Below are 20294 nucleotides of genomic sequence, written 5' to 3'. Positions count from 1 at the left end.
ATGTAAACTATAAGAATATTTTTTCAGGTATTTTCTTTCCCAAGAGAAAAAGAAGCAAAAAATAAAAATAAAAAACAAGTTGCAGAATGATATACACAAAATGTTACTATTACAAAAACTTATAATATGCAGTATTCCAGTATTGCTGAGTTATCACCAGTGATATTACACTCTTGTAAAACCATAGTATATATTCTTTAAAGGATGTGTAGAAATTGAATAACATCATAAAAATTTGCAAGAGAATGATAAGCATAAAAAGGATAATGGTGGTTAACTCTGGGGAGAGAGGGAGAACAGTTAAGGGAGGGATATGTACTGGGGCTTCAAATGCACATGCAGTTTTTAACTCTATAAACAATTATATCATTATTTTAAGATTTGATAAAGCAAACTGGTGAGTTCAGAGATCTTTTAGATACTTTTTCCATATTCTCATGAAATTTGATGGCATTCATAATTGTAAAAATAAAGTCCTAACTATATAGATATGGCCATGAACTTCCTGAGAAAATGCCTTGCAAAAATATACCTTTCTAAGTAATGGGTCTTCCTCTTTTTCTTTTTATTGCATATGGATGGGGTAACAGTTGCGCCTAGAGAAATCATCTTGGTAAAAAATTGAAAACAAAGTGGAATTGAGGAGATGGCTGCAGTCACATTTATGAGAAGTAGCAAACACTAAGAAGAATTATGAGAAGCTAGCAAATTTGTTAGGCTCAGTGTAGGGTTTTACCTTCTTCCTTAGAGTGAGAAACTCTTTAAAAGCAAAGTCAATTTGTGTGTGTGTTGATGAAGCTTATTGGCTCAAGAGTAAACTGTTTAATGATTTGGGAATTAAGAGATTGTGATGGTTTACTCTGAAGAATTACATATTTGGGTGGTTGGGTTATGGACATTGGGGAGGATTTGTGCTATGGTGAGTGCTGTGAAATGTGTAAGCCTGATGATTATCAGACCTTTACCCCAGGAGCAAATAATACATGATATGTTAATAAAAATAATTAATAAAAAAAAGAATTACATGCTTTCGGCTTAATTCACCCAGAATCTTAAGGGTATTACAAATTGCGTTTAGTTGGAGTATGTAATAATGGGGAATTTCAATTATTTTGCCTATTGAAAGCTTTGTGGAGTGCTCTAATTTTTTTTACATGTACATTTGGGACATTTTTCAAGTTATACATCACGTGTCCCTATTTGTTTTCAAGTCAGTAGTAGAAAATGAAGGTAGAAGAGATGACAACCCAAGTAAAGGCTCTAACTGAGCAGTTGAATCCGATTCCTACCTTTCTCAGGAAGGCATATGTAGAACGTGCTGCTATATCTTGTATCTGTGCTGAGTGAAATTCTCCAATGATCCCACCAATATACACAGAGAGAGAAATAGATGGTAAGTGGATAGACAGACATGTTGACCTATATCGGCATATAGAGATAGAAGCAGAGGGATGGGTATGAAAGTAGGCATTATAGAGGTGGATGGAGGTAGAGTTAGCTAAGGGAAGAAACACCTGAATAACACCCTCACTATGTGGCAGGGCATACAGTTACAGTTAGTTACAGTGTAGTGCAGAAAGAGAACATCATTGTGAATAGTTAGTTGGAAATGTACAGAGCCTGGAAGGTGGAGTGAAATAGGTCTGTACTTACCCCTTCAAGTCAGTTTCCAGGTCACCAGGAGCTACCTTGGATGAGCCTTAGAACCCTAGCTCCTCTGTCTTCCTTCATCTCAGCCAATCCTACCTGTTGAGTCTTTTCCATGCTCCTATCTCTCTACTGATCTCTGTTCGAGAGATGGTCATAAAATCTCAATAATCGTGCACAACTTTTCTGCTTCCCGGAAATGTTCCCGTAGGTCCTTTCACTGGAGGGGGGCTATGAACATTCATGTAACTGAGAATTAGGCCTCTCTAACTTTGGTGGTGCATACAAAGTGGAGTGCATACCTGTAGGAGGGCATGGAATGATCTATCAGAATTTTAACTATTCAATTTATATTCAATTTGTTAAAAGATTTTATTTATTTATTTGACAGAGAGAGAGAGAGATCACAAGTGGGCAGAGAGCCAGGCAGAGAGAGAGGCGAAAGCAGGCTCCCTTCTGAGTAGAGAGTCCAATGTGGGGCTCTATCCCAGGACCCCAAGGGCATGATCTGAGCCAAAGGCAGAGGCTTAACCCACTGAGCCACCCAATTTTTATAAATTTTTGTGATATTTATATTTATAATGCTCTGTATTGTAATAATATATATATATATAAGATAGTATATAAAATATAGGTATAAATGCATAATGTACACATATTGCAGGCTTAGTTTATTTAACTGAGAGAAGCAGACTGTCAAAGACTACTCTGTTAAGTAAACTATTATTGACGTTCAATTTAATATGTTAATTTTGCTGCATTTTAAACAATAACAATAGCATAGAAAACATTATTTTTACACCATCTCAACAAATTTGCTTTCTCCACTAGGAATAAAGTGAAGGAAAGAAGGGGCAAAAGAAATAGTATCTCATTCTGTTTTTAAGGGAAATACCAAATAAAACAAATTTAAAGGTAGGAAAGAGATAAGATTTTATTTTTAAAGATTTTATTCATTTATTTGACACAGAGAGAGATCACAAGTAGGCAGAGAAGCAGGCAGAGAGAGAGGGAAGCAGGCTCCCTGCTGAGCAGAGAGCCCAATGTGGGGCTTGATCCCAGGACCCTGAGGTCATGACCTGAGCCGAAAGCAGAGGCTTTAACCCACTGAGCCACCCAGGTGCCCCAAGATTTAAGATTTTTAAAGAAGAATATAAAATCTTATAGGAGAAAGTGGGACATGCAGAGAAAGCACTGGATAACCAGACTGCTTTTAATGTGCTGTGTTCTCATTGGTCTCCCTGCTTCTTTCAGTCTCTGCCATGCATCAGCCACTGGGATCCTTCATCCTCGTAAATCAGAGTGTGTCATTCTCTGGGTCTCCAGCTTCCATTTCTGCCCAACTCACTCAGCATAAAATCTAAGATCTTCGTGCACAGAGCCCTACAGGATTTGGCTCAGCTTACCTCTGTGATTCTAGTTCTTATTGCTCTTTCGTTTTTGCTCACTATCTCAATATACGAAACACAATCCCTCCTACTTCAGGAATTTGTGTTTTCAGTGCTGTGTTCAGTAATCTCCTATGACCTCATATGATTTCTTTTCTCTCCTTTATTCCTATTTCCTCACTAATGGCAGCACCTTTTCAAAGGACCACCGGAACTGACCTGGGATCCCTGTGTCACTTTATATTCTCTTCTTTTGCTTCAGCAATTCTCTTAGCACTTACTACCTGGCACAATATACAGCTGTTGAACAAAACATAATGAACGGGAAATTCCTCTTGACTTAAATTTCTTATTTAAAAGTAGGAAAGTGTCGAGGAGCCTGGGTGGCTCCGTCATTAAGCGTCTGCCTTTGGCTCAGATCATGATCCCCAGGTCATGATCCCCTGGTCCTGGGATCGAGCCCCACATTGGACTCTCTACTCAGCAGGGAGCCTGCTTCTCCCACTCCCACTCCCCTTGCTTGTGTTCCCTCTCTCGAGGTCTGTCTCTCCTTGTGTCAAATAAATAAACAAAATCTTTAATAAATAAATAAATAAATAAATAAAAGTAGGAAGGAGCCAAAGAAGTCAATTTCTAGGAACCTGTAGATACCCATTTAAGTTCATAAAGAAAGTACATTTGTCAGATTTAGTTTGGTTCGTGGCATTATTGTTAGCTTACTCAACAGCTTACTTGGAAGCTTCTTGGTAGATTGGTATTTTTCCCTGACATGAGCAATACTAATGTTTTCTGAGATGAACAATATTTTGAAACAGGTTTCTCTTGATGTAGAGAGCTACAGGCCTTCTCCCCACATTTGCAGAGCTTACAACAAGAGGCCCACGAACATATTTCTGAATATGTCAAAGTTGTAAATCGAACGGTTTTCATGACCCACACTGTTCCTCTTGGTTCCTCCACCCTCATCACAAACTATTTTTCAAGTATCGACTTTGGGATCTGGAGTCTGATGGGGCAGCAGTTTTCCCCAGCCACCCCTGCCGTCTAGAAGCTGAAATGTAGTAGAGACCTGATGTGCCAAGGCAAGGGGTTAGTGGTGACAGGACCTGCCTGAACCTGAGATGGAAACTGACCGAGTCAAACTGACCAACGAGCCAGAGAGAGCAGCTTTCTTCCCCCATCATATCACTTTTATGACTCAGAATTTCTAGGCAGTTCTAAGAGCTATGCTACCCACCTTCAAGAATTTGGGAGTTACTAAAAACAGTCAGTCTTTCTCTGTTCTTCCCAGTCAAAGCCTACAATTTTCCCATCTCACTATCCTACACACACACACACACACACACACAAGCCTTCTGTCCTGAGTGGTTCAGTTCAGCTCAAATGTTCATCTTGTGGTTTTCACCATAGTCTAAATTGTTATCTCCAAAACTTAGGTTCCCCCAAACAAAATGAACATGTTTATATGTCAGTATCTGTAATGTATAACATATTTGTAATATATAGGGTATTCTCAGGCTTAGGGACCAGGGCAAAAGAGCCCTTGCCCAGGTCTGAGTGCAGGGCCAGTCATCTATGTCATGTCAATTACCTGAGGAATTGCTCAGTTCTCAGAGGTTCACTGACTCACTTTGGCCTTTGGACACACCACTTTACTGATACTTCTTTTCTGATAAATTTTTTAAGAATAAAAACAATCTCCATCACTATCATAAGAGTACATATAAATGTTAGTTTTAACACGTAGAGGTCATTTCATGGGAAATCCAAAATAATTCAGAAACACTGGGTATCATAAATAACATGTTTTCAAAGTATTTTGTAGAAAATGATAACAATTTATGCTTAAAAGTTTTTTTTTTTAAGATTTTATTTGTTTATTTGACAGAGAGATAGAGAGCACAAGAAGGCAGAGCAGCAGGCAGAGGGAAAGAGAGAGAGAAGCAGGATCTCTGCTGAGCAGGGAGCCTGATGCGGGGCTCGATCCCACGACCCTGGAATCACGACCTGAGTGGAAGGCAGCCGCTTAACCAACTAAGCCACCCAGGTACCCCTAAAAGTTTTTTAATAATGTATAATTTGCATTCTGTTATATATCAAAAAAACTCTTTCCTTAAGTCAATGTAAGTTTAATAAATAAATAGTTGCTTAGTTGGTAAAATACAATATTAAAATAGAACCATCGTTATCAATTGAATTACCATTTTGGATAATTAGACTTTATTTAAAGAGCACAGACAGGCGTTGCCTCTGTGGCTCCATCAGTTAGGCGTCTAGCTCTTGATTTCAGCTCAGGTCATGATTCCATCCTGGACGGAGCCCTGCTGCAAACTCCCCACTCATCAGGGAGTCTGCTTGTCTTCCTCTCCGTCTGTCCCTCCCCCTCCTCACGTGCTCTAGCTCACTTGCTGGTTCCTCTCTCTCTCTCTAAAATAAATGAATAAATTCTTTAAACAAATAAAGAGCACAGACTCAATCATTGTATGTGCCTATGTTGAAAGAATGTGAAGGGAACTGGGTAAGATAATCACCTTGAAAAACAGTAATGGGTGTTTTAATGATAATGATATTTTAAAAGCGCTTAAGTCTATTTTTATAAGTTACAAGTGTTAGATATATTAAATTTCCACTTAAAGATGGCATGTTAACACATATGCTACCTTTGCTTTATTGAAAGTTTGAATCTAAACAATAAAAATGTCAACATATTTACTGAGTTCCAATACAGCATAAAGTGTATGCTGCGTGGTGTTGGGAGGTATAAAGGTGGGGAAAACAGTCCTTGATCCTGTGAAGAATATACAGAAGTAAATATATAAATTAGTACAGCATAACCCAAAATACATTTGATATGTATATAAAATCTTCAAAAACATTTTTATATGCCTTGTCATAAGCAGCTTGAAAGATAGATAACCATCTCAGATTATTAATCATATTACAAATGTGATTATATCTGTAATATATTATTATATCTGTATTATACAGATAAAATCTGATATAATCACATGTCAGATATGATTATATCTGTAATATGATACAATACATATCATACAGATACAATTATGATTTGACTGCTATCATGAGTCAGTAAAATAGGGGACTGGCATTGGAACCACAAGTCTTTGGACTCCATATTGAGTGCTTTTCAATCACATGATGCTTTCTTTTTTGGGTTGAGACATCATGAATTTTACTGGGCAAATATTTTGGGTCTGGCTAAATCTCTATCTGCAGCTAATGATAATTGATGTCAGAGAAATCAATTTTATTTTAAGATAACTCTAAACAATGTATTATTTTTTTATTTTTCTTTAATATTTTTATTTATTTATCCATTTGACAGAGAGTGAGAGAACACAAGCAGGAAGAGCAGAGGGAGAGGGAGAAGCAAGCTCCCCACAGAGCAGGGAGCCTGATGCGGGACTTGATCCCGGGATCCTGGGATCAAGACGCGAGCCAAAGGCAGATGCCTAACCATCTGAGCCACCCAGGCGCCCTCTAAGCAATATATTATTAAATAATATTCTCCTAAATCAATTATGGATCCCATAAACGGGCTAGAGATTAGATTATCCAAAGTGCTTTCTAAGTGAGAGTTGACTAGTCTTAGGATGTTTTCTCAAGGCATGAGTTGAGAGTGAGGACCTATTTGTGCCCTAGTTGTGTTACCTAAAGTGATTGAAATGGGGTCTGCACTTTGTAAGTGCTTGATATATATTAGCTATTATTATCTTTTGGCTCTTTCTGAATTCATTGGAGAGCCAAATAAACCTTTGGCTCAAACAGAAATCCCAGGCAGCAGTCACCAAGATCCCTGCCCAGCAGGGGAGAATGACAGATATCTCACAAAGCGCCTGTCACCCAGAGCCAGGGACATTTGCCAGGGAGATTGCTAGTGAAAGACTCATCTCAGCAATTGGCTTCATAGGTTCTAATTCATCATAAGTTCTTGACTGTCAAAAGAAAGACAAAAGCAGGAGGAGGAGGGACACTTGACATACTGTGCTAATAACTGTCTGATTCTGCCTAGCATCACCCCCCCCCCACCAAGTCTTACATGAGGGAAGTTTAAAAATTGGCACTAAGCTCACACAAAATATACCTAGAATGGCAGGAATCCTCTAGCTCTAGCCAATGAAGAGGAAAATCAAGCTCAGGGAATCTCATTATTATCATTTTATAATTTTTTTTGCAGATGTAATTATACTTTCCTCCCTTTTACTGTTGTATTTCTGCAAGGAATACTCAGCTTTGCTTGCAGTCAAAAAACTTCCTTATATTTGATTCAGTCTGTCTGTGACCTTCCAAGGCAGAAACCAATGTGTTTTTGTTTTTGTTTTTATTTCAAGAATTCTCTACTTCTATAATAATGCTGGGCACATAACAGTTATCAACAATGATTAATACTATTAAGTGGATCATATATGAGGAGTATAAGTGACAATCTCATGAAATTATCTTGACACTTTTTAAAAATAATTGAGTGAGGATGGCTCTGTTACATAATCCAAATTAAATACTATAACAAACACTGAGAAGTAATCCACTAAAAATCGAAAAGAAGCCTTGGCATTATAAGCATAGTTTTCAATTTTCAAAACAAAGATCTGAAGATTGTAAGAAAAGATAAAGCAATTAAGTTTTTGTTTTGGTGAGGAGGCCTTAAAACTTAGAATCAAAACATTTTCTAATGGCCGTGGTAATCTCTGTAAAATGTAATTTATTTGCTTGTTTCGAAACCACTAAACTCTTCATGTGGCATAAGGGAGTCGATTTGGGGGCCATTATAGTCTAGCTGCTAAAAGAATGTATAATACATTATAGTGTATGTGAGGTTTAGTATAAATTGTTATGTAATATTTATAGGACTGAAGCTAACAAATTGAAGTTTGATTTCATAGTCACATGCATATGCAGCTTATACTGTGTGCAAATTAAATATTTATCCTTAGTTCACACTAGGGTAGTGTTGGGTCAGTATTTTCTTCTCCCACATGACAATTTCATATTGCAGGTTAACCAACTGGCTTTGTCTTCGTAAGTATTAATAGTGTTAAGTAAACTGATTTCAGTTAAATGAATGGCTTATTCGAGGCATGTCAGAACAATCCATTAGAAAGCATTTATTTCAGCTTTATTTTAAGAATAATTATTTTTCACTGTAAATCATATATTTGCTTAGGAGTATTTATACTCCTAAGTTTTATAAAGGTAGAACATCAGTTTTATAAGGTAAAACATCAGGTAAACAATATAAGTTCTCCACTCTTTTTCATTTTATGTGCTCTCTCTTTACCACCTTTGACTGACTTGTAGGATACCACAAAATGTTTGCTATATGGAAAATATTTGGTAAATATTTACTGACTGAATTAATCCCTAACAGAGAACTTTTATCTGCCCATAGCTTTTTCTTTTGAAGATTAATTGCAATGATATTTAAGTTAGAAATTTGGTGTCCATCATTCTGTCCTCTTGCATGAGACTGGAACTACACCAGTGCATCCCTAGGCTACTGTGGCCATTCCAACTGAAATGGAATTTGCATTTCCATATGCAAATTAGGGAGGATGCTGGTCTTCATCCAGGTTCTGATCTAGTGCAACAGTCTTACATGGGCTATGCTTTAATTGTTGGATCAAGGAATCCTGGAAGAGAATCAAAATCTTTTGGAGAATAACAAGGAGCAATAATGTATGCCAGAAACCATATACAGGTGGTTCTAATTTCCCAGTGTTTATTTTCAATGTCCCCATGGTTACAAGGTAAAATGAGAAGCTAAATAATCACAACACAACATAATTCATTAGTGAATTAACTTATAAAAATAGTCTGAATTTGGGATGCCTGAGTGTCTCAGTTGGTTAAGCGGCTGCCTTTGGCTCAGGTCATGATCCCAGGGTCCTGGGATCGGGTCCCTCATGGGGCTTTCTGTTCAGCTAGGAGCCTGCTTCTCTCTCTGCTTCTGCCTGCCACTCTTCCTGCTTGTGCTCTCTCTCCCTGACAAATAAATAGATAAAATTGTTAGGTCCATTCTTAAACGAAACGAGACTGAGACAAAGTGAAAGTTATTTAAAGCTTTATTTTATGATAAGTATTAGAAGTCACACTGATTGGTCAAGGGAATAAGACTGAGACAAGGTGAAACTTATGCAAAGCTCTCTTCTATGCCAAGCATTAGAAGTCAGACTGACTAGCCACGGCTGTCTCTGAAGAGAGAGACCACCCCCAGCTTACAGGCCCAAGAATTGACTGACTGACCAGTCAGGGCCGCCTCCAGAGAGGGCGACCCCTCCCAGTCTCACAGACTAACTTTTATAGAGCAAAAGCCTGGCCACACATAGGTGGCCAATGAGATTGTAGTCATGTTAGGTCACACACAGGTGGCCGGTTGAATTACAATTTACCCTATAGTAGCTATTTGACCCAACCTATTACTCTGGTCAGAATTGGTGATCAAGGTTGGCGCCCAAACAGTGGGATTTACATTCTTTGGTGGTTAGGGAAAAAGTATGTGTGTTTCTTACTGATTGGATGTTTTCACCTGGCCCGACTTGTCCTTGTATTCCGGGCTCTGTTATCAAGAACTGGCCGACCTGGCCTTGTATTCTGGGCTCTGTTATTAGGAACTGGCTGACCATATTTTACTGGTTTCCCAGACTTGCTTCTAAGTAAGTTTCTCGGCGGGGGGGTGGGGGTGGGAGGGGTGGGCAGGGTCAGTTTAAGTTTTACTGCACAAACAACAAAATGGCTTTTAACCAAGATGGAGTTGCTCTGGCTAAATAGGTCCTTACAAAAATGTTTCAAATTTCCCTTCTCTCTAGTGTTTATATGGTTGGTGTTTTGTGAAATGTTGGCTGCTTGCAACAGTACAATATAGTACAGAGTAAATTGATGACAAAGGAAAATTGGCAATATCACAATTTCATGAAACCAAGAGTGTGATGCCGGACAACTGCTAAAATCCAATGCCAAATGACCACCCGTAAGATATAATGGAGTTGTAATAGAAACACACGCAAAACCTTTACTAATTCTTAGGGTAAACAAACACAATGAAGGGTGTATGTGTTTGTGTGTGTGTTTAGGCAGGTTGAATACTTAGATAATGTTTAATGAGAGATTAGTAGTGTCTCGGAAGAGAACATTTTGGCCATCAAATAACTAAAATACCTGATACAAATGCTAGTAAGTCTTTGTTGTGCCCCCAAATAAGATTTTTTTAAAAAAATATTTTATTTATTTATTTGACAGAGAGATCACAAGTAGGCTGAGAGGCAGGCGGAGAGAGAGAGAGGGAAGCAGGCTCCCTGCTGAGCAGAGAGCCCAATGCGGGACTCGATCCCAGGACCCTGAGATCATGACCCGAGCCGAAGGTAGCGGCTTAACCCACCGAGCCACCCAGGTGCCCCAAAATAAGATTTTTTATGTGAGGATTTTTGAAGGGTGATTTAGCCATGAAAGTCACATGTGACAATAAAAAGGCTATAAATTTGTGATATAATAAAACTTTGTCAGAAAAAGTATTCCTTGATAAAGACAAATAAATATTTGATTCACTCACCACTCAAATATTGGACTTATGTTTATAATTATTCATTTTTTTAAATATAAAAAATTATTTGAAAGATGATGTTTCATTTCATTCAAAATAGAAAGTCCAGTTTAAACTATTCAAAAAATTATTTAGTTGAGCATGCAAGTTAAATGGTCGTTTTCCAATATTATCTATCCTCAAACAGCAAAACATCTTATTTTTGATGATGATGATGATGGTATTCAAAGTTAAGGACAACTACAAGATAGACACTTTTAATTCCCATCTCTAACTATTAGAGATCCATCATCAACTGAATACACACGTTTTGAGACTGGCTCAAGCATGAAGAGTGCGAATGTAAGGTGGATATTCATAAGTCAAATACTCAGGGACGATTACATTTGACTAATTAATTGAATAGCTCTTTGTCTAACATCATGATGTCCATGAATTAAGTCCGTAGGACCTTTAGATGTGCTTCTCAAAGTGTTTTCCACTGATGGTCAACAGCAGAAATGAGGGATCAAAGTCCCTGAGTGTGATAGCTTGAAATCTGCATTATTTTACAAAGTCTAAGAGATTCTTATGCATATATATTTTGAAAACTCACGATAATTATAAATATTGACCATATTCTTAATATACTTTGTTTTACCTAAAATTCTCATCCCTTGAAGATCAGCAAAGTGTTCTACTATTTTCTACTATCCAAGAGTCTTGGATCTTATTTTATTTTTTTTAAAGATTTTTTAAAATTTATTTGACAGGAAGAGAGAGAGAGACATTGAGAGAGGGAATACAAGCAGGGGGAGTGGGAAAGGGAGAAAGAAGCAGGGAGACCGATGCAGGGCTTCATCCCAAGACCCTGGGACCATGACCTTCGCTGAAGGCAGCCGCCCGACTGACTGAGCTACCCAGGAGAGTCCCTTATTTTATTTTTTAAAAAGATTTATTTATTTTTGAGAGTGTACATGTGCACATGAAAGACAGTGAGAGAGAGAAGGTGGAGGGGGTACAGAGGGAGAAGGAGAGAAGCAGACTGCCCACTGAGTACAGAGCCCAATGAGGGGCTCTATCTCATAACCCTGAGGTCATGACCTGTGCTGAAATCAAGAGTCAGACATTTAGCCAGCCAAGCCACTCATGTGTCCCTGATCTTATTTTAAGTATCTCAATCATGACCACATTGTTGGGATCTAAGGTAAATTTTTGTCCATTGAAATCAGAAACAGATTTCATCTTATCATATGTTCTCATATTCACTACAAGTCTTATTATTATGGCATCATTTGATATTTTATACTATTTGACACAAGAGAAAATAATCTATTTTCTTATCAGGAATACCAGTATTGTCTATTTAATTTTTTGACATCTATTATTTTTGTTTTTATTTTAGGTATGAAAGCCTTTCATGTTTTTGTGATGTCTTTCTAATATAAAGTCCATAAATCCACAAATAAAGAGGACCCACTTACCAGTCTATCACACATAACTTACATTTAAAGTTATTTATAGAATATTTTTCACTTTCTATTGATGTTTAAATATTTCATCACCTTCTCATTATTTTTGTGGCTTATAATCATCCTATATCTTTCCCACTTTAAAAAATAAAGCAAACAAAACCCCTTCTTCAAAGAAATTACCAAAATTTTAAAGATCATTACTTGATGCCTTCAAAAACTTAAATTTAGCAGTCTCCTTATTATGTTGTTATATAATATTGATTTTGATAATTTGGATGAATGAAGAGTAATCATTTAAAATGATTTTTAACTTAAACATTAAAAATTAATTTAATAATTCATTTCAAACTTAAAATTAAATTTCAAAGTTGTTTCAATGTTGCAAGCATATGAGTGGGACAAGAAATACTACCCATATACCCTTAACTAAGACTTCTCTTTTGTTAACATTTTATCTTATTTGTGCCTGTCTCTCCCTATGCACACATATATATGCATATAGGTATATACCTATTTGTATGTGTGTGTGTATACACACACACATGTACACACATACATATGTACATATAATCTATACCATTTGATATTATATAATGTTCTTCAGTGTGTATTTATTAAAAATAAATGGATATTGTCTTGGGGCACCTGGGTGGCTCAGTGGGTTAAGCCTCTGCCTTCCGCTCAGGTCATGATCTTAGGGCCTGGGATTGAGCCCCACATCAGGCTCTCTGCTCAGTGGGGAGCCTGCTTCCCCCTCTCTGCTTACCTCTCTGCCTACTTGTGATCTTTCTCTCTCTCTGTCAAATAAATAAATAAATAAAATCTTTAAAAAAATGGATATTGTTTTGCAGTTATGAATTCCAGTAAATTTAACCTTGATAGAATACTCTTTAATCCACTGTGAGTATTCCAGTTTTTTTTAAATTGACTCTAAATGTTCATTACAGAGTTGTTTTTCCCTGTATAAAAACCCAGTCTGGAATCAGCTTTTGCCTTAGCTTTTATGGGCTAGTTTTCTTAATCTGAAATATTTTCAGTCTTTCTTATTCATATCAGCATTTTTTAAGAATTCTCTCTCTTTTTAAGTACTCTTCCCATTTTTGGTTTATCGCCTTCAGATTGTGTTTTTTTGAAGAAGAGATACCAATGATACTGTCGGATCCTCAGGGAATCACATTTGGATGCACGTGGTGTGTATCTGTCCCTCATCAGTGATGATAGTTTTGATCAGTGGGTCAAGGGGTGTCTGATCTCTCCACTCTATGGTTACTACATTTTCTTTGCAACTAGGAAGTACTCTGTAGGGAGTACTTCAGGATCATGCAAATATGAAGAGACACTTCAGGATCGTGCAAATATGGTAATTGTCATCAAAATTTCCGCCTGGATTTAGCATCCATTGACGATTCTTATCTACCAATAGTTAAAGTAATGATTGCAAAGTAATTACTCATTAGTTCATACCTGGTGATATTTTACTGGAAATAAGAGGACTTCTTCCCCACCTCCCGTTTATATATCCTTCTGTTTATATATCTTTTTAAATTCATAATTCATTATTGTTCTTGACTGTTTCAATGCTCAAAGTGACCCAGATTTTGCCAGTGGGAGCTTATTCAAGCTGACTTCTATATACTTGGGACAAGCCCACATGATTCTCTTGAACACTTCCTTACTTTGTGTTATTAACAAGATGTTACACACTCATATTCCACCACTCCTGCTCTAGCCATGGAGTCATTTCTCTAAGGAACCCAGGATTATTCTAATGGAGAGTAATATTAAAGATGTAATCTTCTGGGGCACCTGGGTAGCTCAGTTGGTTAAGCGTCCGACTCTTGGTTTTGGCTCAGGTCACGATCTCGAGGTCCTGGGATTGAGCCCTAGCTCCATGTTCAACCTTCAGTGTGCAGTCTCCTTATCCCTCTCCCCACTGCCTTTTCATGTTGTGAAGAGCATATATGTAGCATACATATATTATTGTTGACTTTATATTTATTTTTGTGTTAAAGGAAAAAATATCTTCTCCCTAATTTATCAGAATTTAGCAAGCATTTCTTCCTTAAGTAACTAATAAGGAGTTTGTGGAAAGGATCCTTAGACATAATTAAATCATAATGCAAATTAGAAGCAGAGTAGGACCTGCCCAATTGACCTTCAGCTTTTTGCCACATTCTCAAGCCTCTACTTCACTGCATGTTCCTTCAGCACTTGGCCTCTCTTTTCAGAATCAGTTATGAAGAAATAGAGAACACTGCAGTGTTAAGGGTAAAGACTTACCAGTCATACAAGTGATACAAGTGTAGTGTTCAGACCCAAACTTATGGTTAAGTAACCATACACATAAACCTGTTAAAAGACTTGTTTTGTGAATCATATGAATAATTTATCTAACAGTGTCCAGCATAGGATCTGGCAAAATAGAGGAGTTTAATTATCATTAGATTATTGTTACATAAAGTATATGATACATACACAATTTAATTCACATATAATTTTAGTGCTTTATTGTAAATTGTAGCTCTGTAGTTCTCGTTTTAACCGTATTTCAGAATGGAGTCCATTTAGTAAATTAATTGCTATATTTTTTATTTATACAGACTTCCCTAAACACATAATGGGGTCAGTTTTTAAATTTCTTCCTTCCATTAGTTTATTATAAAATAACTTCATCATTGCAATTGCTTAAAGTCCTATGATTGCCTAATTCCTAACTAGCAGGTAGATTCATTTTCCTTCAAGTACATCTAATAAAGACCTAATCTTAAAAATAAAAGGGTTGTAAAGTCTAAAAAAAGAAAGGCATTTGAAAGGTATAGCTGATAGGAAGTCAGTCCATAAAATGCTGACCTTTCATCAAGTACTGATTTTTCTGCTTTCCTGTGGGAGCATTAAGTAGGGAGTGATCTCATAGATTTCCACTAATGTCATGACCTATAGCTTCCGCCCAACATTTGCCCAATTATGGAGACTTCCCTATTGCCTTCATGATATGCTTACCTGCTTTCTTTATGCTAGGCTGACAGCTTGTTCACTTCCCTTGGCCTTGACCTTGGCTTTGACATCCACAGGAGGTACTCAGGCTGTCAATACTAATATCAGAATAGTGTGAAGACCGTCTGGCAGCTAGAATCTGGGACAACTTTGGCAGCTCCTGCAGATTTGTATATCCCATGTGATTATTCAGCTGGCTCCCCCCATCTTAAAATGTTAGAATGCATCCCAATGCGAGAGGGCTAATACATGTAATTAGAGAGGCGTGGTTTTTGCTATTCCCAGCCCATCTGCAACAGCTTGAGTACCACTGCATTACTCATTGGGAGTCATAAGCCCTGACCTACTGGATACCCAAAGGGGTGGACACCTTGGAAGGGAGCCAACATTGCTTCTGACCTTGGGTGGTCAAATCAGCCCAAAAAAGATTTATATTCTGCAGTTCATATTTAAAAAAAAAAAAAAAAAGATTTTTAAAAGATTCCACTTTTATGTGTTTCCATGAGACCCATTATTTTTAGCTATGTTTATTTTTTTATTTTTTACATTTTTTAATTTAAGGAGCAGTATAAGTATAGCAATATAGCAGAGCAAATTAACAGTTTCCAAAAAGGATCCAAAAGTCAAAAATATAAGAATGTATATTGGAAAAATACCCTTTAGTTATCATTTCCATACTAATAATAGAATACATTAATGTTTATTGTTAACAATCAGGAGTAAAACAAGCTAAAAGATTCAGAAGAACTGAATTTGCAACCCTTTTGTTTCTTTCTGGAAATAGCTCCCATCTACTTGGTTTTATAATTTGGGCAACTTGTGATTTGGAACAAATCAGGTGGCATATATGAAAACAGGTGTAGAAAGATCTTTGTCTTTGAAATTCTCACTGTCTATTTAACAAAAGCAAAACAAAAACAAAAACAAAAAACAAACCACACATACACACAAAACCAAAAAAACAAAACAAAAAACTTGACTGAGTTACAAAAACCATATGATGAATCAGAGCTTTCCAACAATGCCTCTACTCATGTTTCTGATACTGAGGAGAGTTTCTCAGAATATTTTCCCAAAAGTTACATTATACTTGAATGGGGTCCTAACCCTCTGTCCTTCACAAAGATGACCACAGCGATGTCTGAAAATGGAGAAAAGTTATACAGAAGGAGAGAGAGAAGGAGAGAAGAAGAAAGTGAAGGAAGAACGGGAGAGGGAGAGAGAGAGAAAGACAGAAAGAAGGAAAGAGAAAAGAAAAAAAACACGAGAAGATAAAGCAGAGAATAAAGGCATAACAAGGAAGGAGTACAATGAAGTAATTTTTTAATTTTGTACTCATCAAGGATATTTTTCTAAAGGAATATAAATCCATGTCACAAATAATCAATAACGAAATTATCTGTCCTCTGCCCTAATACGTTCCACTCCTCCACATAACTCCTGCTCTTGCAATTTCTTATCTTAATAATTAATAACCTCATTCTTCCAAGCTATACAGTTGGGAGACCTTTAGGATAATTCTTGCCTCCTTTCTCTCTCTTACATCCCACATCTACAAATTCTGGTTCTACACTCAAAGTAAATATCTAGATTCTTACAATTACTCTTTACTAATATCCCTCTAGTAAAAAATGCTATCATTTTATGCCTGGGTTTTTGCTTTAGCTTCCTAACTGGTTTCGTGCTTCCATCCCCACCATTTAACAGTCAAAGTCTCAATAAAGGAGTGGAAGACATCTTTTTTAAAAACGTTATGCCTCTCTTTTGCTTTCAAAAAAAAAAAAATCTAATTGCTTCCCATCCTAGAGTAGAAATCAAAGACTTTATGGCTTATGACGTGCTATCTATTCAAATTCTCTACCTCTACCTTCTGCAACTACATCACACCTATCTTTCTGGACTCAATGGCTACTACTCTTCTTTTCACTCTTGTTTACTCCATTTAGCAATTCCTTAATCATAGCAAATACATTCTTGCTCTGGACATTTTACACTTACTATGGGCTATGGCCTCTCTCCAAAAATATTTATCAATTTTGATCAGTTAACTTTATATTCGCCAAGTCTTTCCTGTCTCTTCATCAACAGCTAACAAATATATTTTTACTTGTTCATGATGTGCCTCCCTCCACTAGAAAAATGTGAATTTCTTGAGAGCAGAATTTTGCTGGTTTTATTCATGCCTCAATTCCCAGGACCTAAAAGTGGTTGGATTCAAGATATAAGTAGGATATAGCAGGGTTGGTAATTACTCATTGAATGAATTAGTGAGTGATTAGATTGTAAAAGTGATTAATATTAGAACAGGAAAAGCCAGACATGGAAAAAATTGTAAAGGAAACTGAGTTCATTTTGCTCTCCACCAATCCCATTTTTCACTTTCTTATTCCCTTCCTGGGAGGCTGGTAGGAGTATGATAGAAGGAACATGGAATTTAAAATCAAAATATTTGTGATTGATTCCTGGTGGTATGACATTGGGTGAGTTACTTATTTTTCTGAGAATTGGTTATTCTTTTCTGCAAAATGGGAATGATAATTTACCTGTAGAGTTGTTATAAATATTACATGATATTAAGAACATAAATGGTCCAGGGCAGTTTTTTGGGCATAGAGTAAGGCATTCAGTTAATTCCCTTTTTCCTTTCTTTTCCCTTCCCTTCTCTTTTCTTCCCTTCCCTTCCTTTTCCTTTTCTTTCCTTTTTTTTTCTCCCTCTCTCTTCCTCTCTCTTTCTTTCTTCCCCATCAGCATTCTTTCTTCCTTTCTGCTTAATGCTACTCTAGAGTCCATAGGACTGTGTGCTTCAGGGTCTGACAAAGGTTTGGAGCTAACTAAGGACTAATAATGTCTTATAGCACTTGAGTAATTTTAACCCAATTGCTTTGAAGAGAGATACTGGAGATGTGTGTGCCAACATTGTAGTGAACAGACCTTGTCAGAGATCCTACCCTGGTTCCATCCAATGACTTGTACGACTTCCATGCAAGGTGTCCTAGGTTTCTATGTGCTTCTGTTTCTGGCAGAGTATCTACGGTTCTCCTGATAGGGCTTCTCTTGGCCACTACAGCTGCTTTATCCATGGAGTTAGACAAAAGTACCTAAGAATTTATATCTACCCACTCTCACCTCAAGGTCCTTAGTTATTGAGTTATTAACTGACTGGTGTGAGAATATAAAAGTTCCATTTCCTTGCCTCTGGTTAGGAGAAGCTCTGAGATCTCCAGAATCAGGCTTAACGTTCCCTCCATGGGATTTTTGCCTGAAATCGCAAATTTCCTTATTTTTGTTTTCTTCTCTTGCTTCCACTACTCACTCGTTCTTTTCCTGGGAGCACTTCCTCAATAAATGACTTAATCTTGATCTCAGGGCTGCTTTGGGGGAACCAGATCTAAGATATTCCCATATATATATGTCAGGAGGAATTATTAACAGATAAAAGCCTCGTTGTTTTTAATATAAGACTATTTTTCTAACCCTAAGGCAGTACTTAATTTCTTAGTGTTGCTCTTCTTCCCCTTCCAAGGACATCTTTACGCACAGCCCACTCATTCCTCAAGCTCCGGGCCATTCCTCTGATATAAAAACTCAGATAAATTCAGCTGACAGACTTCTTTCCTAGTTCTTTTTGTACTAATCTGTGTGATGCAATGTAGTATATTTTTCAGTTTTTCTTTCTCTTTTAAGGCTTGTTTCTCTCCTGCATGCTAACTAGCTTTATGTGGGAAGGGGCTTTTTGTTTCCAGTTTTAAAATTTTAACTTTTTACTTTAAGATACTTGTGGATTGAGTATGAATGACTGTATATGGAATTACTATGAATATGAATTAATACAGAGATCATATATAACGCTTTACCATTTCCCCCAGTGGTAACACCTTATAAAACTGTATTTCAATATCACAGCCTGGATATTGGCAGAGATAGAAGTGCCAATGGAACATTTCCATCACCACAGAGCTCTTTCGCATTACCCCTTCATAGCCGTACTTGCTTCTCTCCTGCACTCATTCCCTCTTTGACCACTGGCAATCAGTAATCTATTCTCCATTTCTGTAATTTTATCACTTCAAGAATGTCATACAGATGGAATTATAATGTATTTAATTTGAGGGGCTTTTTTTCCCCCAGTCAGTATAATTCTCTGGAGAACCTAGATCGATCTCCAGAGAATTATACTAGGTTCTTGTACAAAGCAACCAACTGCATTTCTTCCTTTTTGATTTTTATTCTGTATTACTATTATTTTTATAAAGATTTTATTTATTTATTTGATAGAGAGCAAGCAAGCACAAACAGGGGACAGCAGGCAGAGGGAGAGGGAGAAGCAGGCTCCTCAGTGAGCAGAGAACCCGACATAGGACTCAATCCCAGGACCCTGGAACCATGGCCTAAGCTGCCCAGGTGCCCCTTTATTCTTTATTCTTATTATCATTTGCCTTTGCACTGGCTAGATGTTAAATGAAAGGATTTCATATTAAATGAAAGAGGTAAGAGTAGGCATGTTTGTTTTCTTTCTAGTCTTAGAGGAGAAACATTGTCTTTCATCATGTACAATATTAGCTGTATGATTTGTAGTTATTTCCTTTTTATCAAGTGAGTAAGCTCTTTGGTATTTCTGTTTTTCTGAGAGTTCCTATTATGAATGGTCATTGGATTTTTTCTAATGCTTTTTTGAATTGATCCGATCATGTGATTTTTCTTTTTTATTCTGTTAATATGAGACATTATATTGATGAATACTGAACCAGTGTCATTTGTGGAATAAACCCCACTTGTTCATACTGTATACTTTATTGTGTATTAAATAGTTGAATTTGCTAGAATTTTGATAAGGATTTTTGTTGCCAAATTTATTATAGATAGTGGTCTGTATTTTTCCTTCTACCGTCTTTGACTGATTTTGATATCAGGGTAATATTAATTTTATGAATGAATTGAAAGGTATTCCCTTCTCTTCTGTTTTCTGGAAGACATTTGTGTAGAATTTATGTTAATTCTTTGCAACATTTGGTGGACTTCTCCAATGCAACCATTGCAGTTTGGAGATTTCTCCATCAGAGGTGCTTATAATTATGAATTTAGATTGTTCCGTAGTTACAGAGCTACTGAAATAATGCATTTCATATTTGATGAGTTGTGGTAGTTTATTTTTTGAGGAAGTAGTCCATTTCATCCGCGTTGGCAAATTTGTGCATGTTGAGTCATTCCAGGCATCCTATGATTATTCCTTTGGTGTCTACGGGGCCTGTAGTG

This window comes from Mustela putorius, unplaced genomic scaffold (assembly GCF_011764305.1).
Source record: "Mustela putorius furo isolate JIRA1106 unplaced genomic scaffold, ASM1176430v1.1 tig00000407_pilon_pilon_pilon, whole genome shotgun sequence".
Classification (NCBI taxonomy): domain Eukaryota; kingdom Metazoa; phylum Chordata; class Mammalia; order Carnivora; family Mustelidae; genus Mustela; species Mustela putorius.
The sequence above is the reverse complement of the archived record's forward strand: the minus strand, read 5'-3'. Positions refer to the sequence as shown.